At 43.1% G+C, this 8,192-nt stretch overlaps 1 pseudogene; it reads right to left on the reverse strand.

Annotated features, from left to right (window-relative positions):
* Positions 1-3,023: 3,023 nt before the first annotated feature.
* On the reverse strand, positions 3,024-6,891 carry LOC123055575 (uncharacterized; annotated as a pseudogene).
* Positions 6,892-8,192: the final 1,301 nt, after the last annotated feature.

Here is an 8,192-nt window from a genome sequence, read left to right on the forward strand (position 1 = left end):
TAGTTGGAAGTAAAGGCACATGCAGTGCATGATTTGCCTAACTAGAAACACCTACAATTCGCATTATAGCCATTGGTTTGACCTATGCAGATTTTCACCGGTTTTTCTCCAACTAGATGTATATGACTGCTCATCACCTTCATGCTCATTTGTTCCACATGAGAGAGTGGGAGCAACAATACAAGCGCATGACGAATTTGTTACTATATTACGAGCCTTCTAAACTATATCTTTAACACAATTTATTGGTGGGCATTTTCTCATGCATAAATGTGCTCGTCTGCCAACCGGTTGAGCATAGAAGCCATGATTATTCGAGATGTATGACTGCAATTCGGGATGACAAAGCTAGAAAGGTTCACCAAAGTCATATGACTAAATATAGCTACAATAGTTAGTGTACTAGTATAAATACGAAGCACTTCTCCACATTTAACCCGATCTAATCATGGAAAATTAAGAAGCGGACACATATATTTCACCATATTTTATAAAGTATGAGATATTGGAGTAGACCAAAAGATAAAAGGTTTGAGGTTGGAGTTGTCTCCTGCGGCTGCATGAACGCCTCGTCTTCCATATGTGCTTTGGCTCACCGGGAAACCTAACCTTAGGACGTCTGTTACCTTGGTTGTAAACGAATTCTAATAGGTTGGTGTCTCGAAGGAAATAAGGCAAATAGCCTTCCTGGTACTTGGTGAAGATCACTATGTCCTACAATTATGAGACTGGTTAGCGGTGCTCAAGAGTGGTGCAATCTGGAAGCGGATGGAAAGGCTTCAATCCAGATTCTAAGGTTCAAAAAAGAAAAAAAAACATTCCAATACCCAAGGAGCCTGGTTATGGTATTTACATGCAGATGCTCAACTATGTACATTCACCACGCTCAAAGAGAAACTTTCTGATTGGTTGGTACTGATCTACTTAATCTCTGTCCAAGGAGGAGCTACTACTTTCCTTACTACTGCAGGTTGTGCTACCGCTACATTGTTCATCGTCCATCGTTAAGAGGCCCAGGCTTACAACAGGCCATGAGGCTGATTGCGTTGGGTAACTCGCCTGCTCCTGGTCTTCTGATGGTTCAGAGTGAATTGCAAAAAACATCAACATTGAAGGGTAGGTTTGCACGAACCACAAGTCTACGGAATTGTGCCCAAAACCACTAATTTTTTCTTCTAAATTTTTGCAAAAAACACTAGTCGAACGGTTTGGTCGTTTTAAGTCAGATTATGACATGTGGGGCCCGTTTTTGTTGACATAGCAGTTTTGGGCTAGCCAGTTTGTTCACATGATGTTCTTCTTTTACAACCTATCAGAGAGCAAATGGATAATGGAGGAAGACAATATATTATTGTTTTTATGTAGCAATGTGATTCCAGGCTGATGTTCTTTTTAAAAATATATTTTAAGTGACAAACATTATGTATCCATTTAAAATATACATGTTTTGAAACACTATTATTTATTTTCTGACATGGTTGCACGTGCAAACTTACTAGTATAATAAAGATATTGTGTGCATTTTTTGAATGGAGAGAGGCAGGGGGTTTCAACCCCTTCTCCCTAAAAAGACATATGTGCAATGGTAAAACATTGTTTAACTTATCTGGCATGTAGTTATACTTACAACACAAAAAATACTCTATTCATCCGTGCTGCTTGATTTTCGGTTTGTTCCCGCCAGCTGTATGCTTGCTTGCTTTGTGGCACAAGAAACTACGTATGGCGTAATTAAGGTATTTAGTGTATTTGTAGTACATGTTGAAATCACAACTGTTACTCACAAACTCATAACCATATTTACTCTCGCATGAATTGTATTTTTATTTGTGAAACCGGGCTTCCCTTGAAGCATGGTCCAGTTAGGTAATTACTATTGGTACATATAGTTGGAAGTAAAGGCACATGCCTAACAAGAAACACGTACAATTTGCATCATGGCCGTTGGTTTGACCCATGCAGATTTTCACCGGCTTTTCTCCAACTAGATGTATGACTACTCATCACCTTCATGCTCATTTGTTCACATGAGAGAGTGGGAGCAACAATACAAGCGCATGATGAATTTGTTACTCACTCCGTCCCAAAATAAGTGATTCAACTTTGCACTAACTTTGTACTAAAGTTAGTACAAAGTCGAGTCACTTATTTTGGGACGGAGGGAGTACTATATTACGAGCCTTCTAAAGTACTCCCTCCATTTCAGAACTACCAAAACGTCATATATTTAGGAACGAAGGGAATATATCTTTAACACAACTTTTTTTTGCGAGAAATCTTTAACAATTTATTGGTGGGCATTTCATCCACTTGAAATTTCTCTCATGCATAAATGCGCTCATCTGGCAACCGCTTCAGCATAGAAGCCATGACTATTCAAGATGTATAACTGCCCTTCGGATGATAAAGTTAGGAAGGTTCACCAAAGTCATATGACTATATATAGCTACAGTAGTTAGCGTACTAGTATAAATACGAAGCACTTCTCCACATTGAACCCATTCGTAATCCCAAAGTACTTGAGAATTAAGAAGTGGATACATGTATTTCACCATATTTTATATAGTATGAGATATTGAAGTAGACCAAAAGATAAAAGGTTTGGGGTTGGAGTTGTCTCCTGCGGTCACATGAAAGCCTCCTCTTCCCAATGTGCTTTGGTTCACCAGTAAACCTAACCTTAGGATGTCCGTTACCTTGGTTGTAAACCTTATGATGCCCATTACCTTGGTTGTAAACTAATTCTAAGATGTTGGTGTCTGGAAGAAAATTAAGGCAAATAGCATTCCCAATACTTGGTGAAGACTACAATGTACTACAATTATGAGGCTGGTTACCAATTCTCAAGAGTGGTGCAATCTAGAAGCAGATGGAAAGGCTTCAATCCAGATCCTAAGTTTCAAAAATAAAAAGGAAAACATTCCCAGGTCCAAGATGGAAGCCGGTATTTACATGCACTAGCTCAACCGTGTACATTCACTGTGCTGAAAGAGAAACTTCCTGATTGGTTGGAACTGATCTACTCAATCTCTATCAGAGGCAGAGCTACTACTTTCCTTACTACTACGGGTTGTGCTACTGCTACATTGTTCATCTTCCATCTTCTTGTGTTGGGTACCTGCAGGCCCAGGCTTACAAGCCACGAGGCTGACTGTGTTGGGTACCTTGCCTGGAGTCGTGCAATATGGTTAGGGTCTCCTGGTCTTTTGATGGTTTAAGGCCTTTGATATCAAAAGTTGCATCTGGGAAGAGCTTAAGTTCCCATGCTGGTGGAGCATAAGAGTACTCCATGACTGTTGGCTGCTGAAAGGGAAATACTGCGGTTGTGATGGTCGGCGGATGCGACATGAAAACTGTGCTTGCAGACTGGGAAACAAGATGAGGCGACCCAGAGGTACCATGACCCCAACCTGGGTTGTCCGCAAGCCACATCGTCAGCTCATTTTGTACCTCCAGAACATGGTTGTGGAGCACAGACACTCTTCCTGCAGCTCATTCCTCTCCATTGTAACATGTTTGTGGAGGTCCCCCGCAAAAAAAACCTGTTTGTGGAGGAACGAACCAACTGTTCAGGTTACAATGTAGGTATCATGTGTGTGATAAAATCCAGTGATGCAATATAAAGATATTCTGGAATTATGATTTTGGGATGAGTCTTGCCTAGTTATCCTATGCATAAATGAATCAGAGGCAGAGCTACTACTACTGCTAAATTGTTCATCCTCCGTCCTCAGGAGGCCCAGGCTTACATGACACGAGGCTGACTGTGTGGGGTACCTTGCCTGCGGTCGGGCAACATGGTAATGGTTGGGGCCCTACCGGTGGTCTTGTGATGGTTCAAGGCCTTCGATATCAGACGCCTCGTCTGGGAAGAGCTTAAGTTCCCGTGGTGGTGCTGCATAAGAGCGCTCCATGACTATTGGCTGCTGAAAGGGGAATATTGTGCTTGTGACAGTCGGTGGCTGTGCTGGAAAAACGGTGCCGCCAGTGTGAGAAAAAGGGTGAGGCGACCCAGCGGTACAATGGCCCCAACCTGGTTTTCCCGCGACCCGTATCATCAGATCATTTTGGAGCTCCAGAATTGCAGAGCGCACTGTTCTCATCCTGCAGCTCATTCCTCTGCATTGTAACCTGTCTGTGGAAAGAACGAACCAACTGCTCAGTTATGTAGGTATCATGTGATAAAATGCAGTGCAACAATACAAAGAAATTCTGGAATGATGATTTTGGCATGAGTCTTACTATCATATGCATTTTGTCGAAAAAAAGTTATCGTATGCACTATAACGAAATAATTCGCAGTCTATAGGGTCAGATACCAATTCAAAACCATCAAGTCATGTAACTCTAGTTTTTTCTTCTTCGAACCAGGAAACTGCAAGGAAGGAAATGCAATTCAAAACGACTTACATAATGAGATTCATTCTGCAGGGTGCTATTCTCCATTCGGTGAGACTCTAATTGCGAAAGCAGATGTCGAAGTATCCGAGTGGTGTCATTCAATATACATGCTTTCCCATTGCTCTGCCTATCCGCTTCTGCAAAATGATGTTGCATTCGATCGATCAGAATAAAATGTATGTTTAATTGGGTAACATACTTGACTGACATTAGAAATCTAGTAAGATGCTTATGACAAGCAGATAATACACATTAATTCACAGTCTCCCTTAGGCTGCTTTACACCACAAGTTAATGTCGGAGCTGAAGCTTGACAGATGGTCAGTTCATCCACGTTTTTATCAGCATAAACATATATACATTAGGATCCTTTATCAAAAAAGAAATATATACATTAGGATGTACTAGGGAAATGCATGACACATACTGAACCCCACTATTCACCCAAGGGACATGGATGAGAATAACGCCATGCAGATTCTCATGCCCACGCTCAATTGTAACATGCCAAACAACCACATAGAATTGGTATGACTATCCTGATATGCATGATGAAGTTAGTTAGGTTCATCTAAAGCATATGCCATATAGTTGTAGTAGTAATCCTAGTAGTATAAATACTGAGTGCTTCTCCACATTGAACCCGTTCTCAATTCTATTGCCATTGATAATTAAGAAGTTGGAGTATATATTTCTCTATATTTATAATAGTGTGTGAGATATTGGAGTGGACCAAAAAGTCGAAGGTTGGAGGTTCTGGTTGTCTCCCGCGATAGTAGTAACGTCTCACCACCCCACTAATCGTTGTCTCTCTAGTGGACACTGGCATTGAAGGCATGCGTTGGGGAGTCAGTCGACCACCTCCCGTTGGTGAATCGTTGTTTGAATAGGTTAGGTACTATCACATCCATCTTGGCACAACAGGAACAAAGATTTCAATAGTTGGTAGAAAAGACAGTTGATCGCATCATCCTTGCCTCGACGCAGCTGGTGAGGAGAAGCGGTCAGTGAGGTGTTGAGGAATTGTAGAGGGAAGAGCAGCCATCGTCTTTAGTCATACTTGAGTATCAGCACGTCACACACACATGGTCAAAACTAGAATAAATTAACTCTTGGCCAGATCCTAAGTTTCAAAAATAAAAATGAAAAACATTCCCAGATCCAAGATGGGGTCTACTATTTACATGCACATGCTCAACTGTGTACATTCCCTACGCTCAAGGAGAAACTTCTTTATCTACTCAATCTCTATAAGAGGCAGAGCTACTACTGCTGCACCATGCATTGCTCATCCTCCGTCCTCGGGAGGCCCAGGCTTACAGGCCTCGAGGCTGACTGTGTTGGGTACCTTGCCTGTGGTCGGGCAACACGGTAATGGTTGCGCCCTCCGGGTGGTCTTGTGATGGTTCAAGGCCTTCGCTACCAGACGCCTCATCTGGGAAGAGCTTAAGTTCCCGAGGTAGTGTTGCATAAGAATGCTCCATGATTGCTGGCTGCTGAAAGGGGACTATGGCGCTTGTGATGGCCGGCGGCTGTGCCAGGAAAACCGTGCTGCCAGAGTGAGGAACAAGGGTGAGGCGACCCAGTAGTACCATGTCCCCAACTTGGGTTGCCTGCGACCTACTCCCTCCGTTCCAAAATAGATGACCCAACTTTGTACTAACTTTAATACAAAGTTGGGTCATCTATTTTGAAACGGAGGGAGTAGATCGTCAGCTCATTTTGTCGCTCCACAAGTTGGTTGCGGAGCACACCGTTCTCATCCTGCAGCCATCATTACTCATTCCTCTCCATTGTAACCAGTTTGTGGAAGAACGAACCAGCTGCTCAGTTATGATATTGCATTCGATCAATCAGAATTCAGAATAAATAAAATGTACTCCCCCGTTTTCTAAATATAAGTCTTTGTAGAGATTTCACTATGAACCACATACAGATGTATATAGATGCATTTTAAGTGTAGATTCATCCCTTTTGCTTCGTATGTAGTCCACCTAGTGAAATCCCTACAAAGACTTATATTTAGGAACGGAGGGAGTATGTTTAATAGCAGACTTGAGTGATATAAGAAATCTAAGATCAGTAAAATGCTAATGACAAGCAGGCAATACACATTAATTCACACTGTCTCTCAGGCAGCTTGACACCGACACCGTACGTTGATGTCGGAGCTGAAACGACAGATGGTAAGTTCATCCACGTTTTTACCGGCATAACTAAACATACACACTAGGATGGATCTACTAGGGAAATCCATCACATGGATGAGAACAACATTATGCAGATTCACATACCCACCCACGCTCAACTGCAACCTTCCAAATAATAACCGCATGCAAAATTGAGAAACGGGGTCACCAGAGCAATGCCGTGGTGTGGTGTAATCTAAGAGGCTAGTAGTTAATGCGCACCTAGCATTTTGCCATGCTCACCGAAGAGATCATTGAGCGCGGTTATGCTTCTCGTTCTCCCTCTCTGCTTTGCGGACATGCTGTCGGTGGCCTGCGAATAAAAAACTATTACTAGTACTACATGAGCAACGATGGAATTCTATTATTTCCCATGTTGTTCAGAAAATAAAGAAGAATAGAAGAATCCATTGAAATCCCCAATCAGAACGAGATCTATAAACGAGCTTCTCGGCGGCGCTGGTGCTGATGGCTTGGGCGACGTTTCCCCTCTCGACGGTTCTATCCTTGGTGGATATGCTCAGATCTGGTCGTAGTTCGTCTATGTTCATGTGTTTTTGGTTGGATACTTCGGATCTACGCTACTCTTTATCGGCAATGGTTACTGTTCTGCTGCGTTGGTCCTATGAGGGCTTAGCATCACGATTTTCTGACTGTCTACTACAACAAATTTTGTTCGGGAAGGAGGATGGAAAGGAAACTACCGGGCCAGGGGCTCCCGGTGACCTGGTGGGCGCCAAGGGCGGTGCCCGCCAGGAGCCATGACGATCATGGGATGGAACTGGAGGCCTCGGGCAACCTCGTACAGTTCAAGAGCTCGTGTGTCTCGTGCACACCTACAAGTCCAAGCTCATCTTCCTCTCTGAAACACGGCAAATAACAATTATGTAAGGAACTTAAAGTGGAGGCTCGGCCTTCGTCAATGTATCACGCAACCCGGCACTGGAAAAGGTGCCGGCATTGCCCCTCTTCTATGATGAGTGTGTGGAAATAAAAATGATCGCCGTGGGGGCGAGATACATTGATGTGTTAATTCGGTTGAATCCTCATGGTAAATAGTGGAGAGGGACCTTTGTCTACGGTGAACCAAAAGCACATGAACGACACCATATGTGGACATTGCTTAGAAGGATTAAAGATACTAGTAATCTTCCATGGCTGATGATGGCCGACTTCAATGAAACTATGTGGCAATCCGAACACTTTTCGTCCACAAAGAGATTCGAGAAGAACATGGAAAATTTTCGGGAAGTTCTGTCAGACTGCAATCTGTTTGACATGGGATACAGAGGGCCAGGGTGGACGTACAATAATAAACAGCAAGGGCATTCAAATGTTCGTGCACGCTTGGACAGATGTGTGGCATCACCCGAGTGGTCGGACTTCTTTAAACAGGCCACTGTGGAACATATTTGCTCGTCGAGGTCTGATCATCTCCCTGTCCTGCTGAGAGTTGGGGAAAGGAAAGACTGGAGGCCTGTGGATAAGGGCAACAGTGGTATTTTTAGATACGAAGAAATGTGGGAAAGGGCCGAATCACTACAACCAACGGTTACCACGGCATGGAAGGAAGATGGTCCGGCTGGGAGTTTACAGAAGATC

Source organism: Triticum aestivum, chromosome 2D, assembly GCF_018294505.1.
Source record: "Triticum aestivum cultivar Chinese Spring chromosome 2D, IWGSC CS RefSeq v2.1, whole genome shotgun sequence".
NCBI lineage: Eukaryota > Viridiplantae > Streptophyta > Magnoliopsida > Poales > Poaceae > Triticum > Triticum aestivum.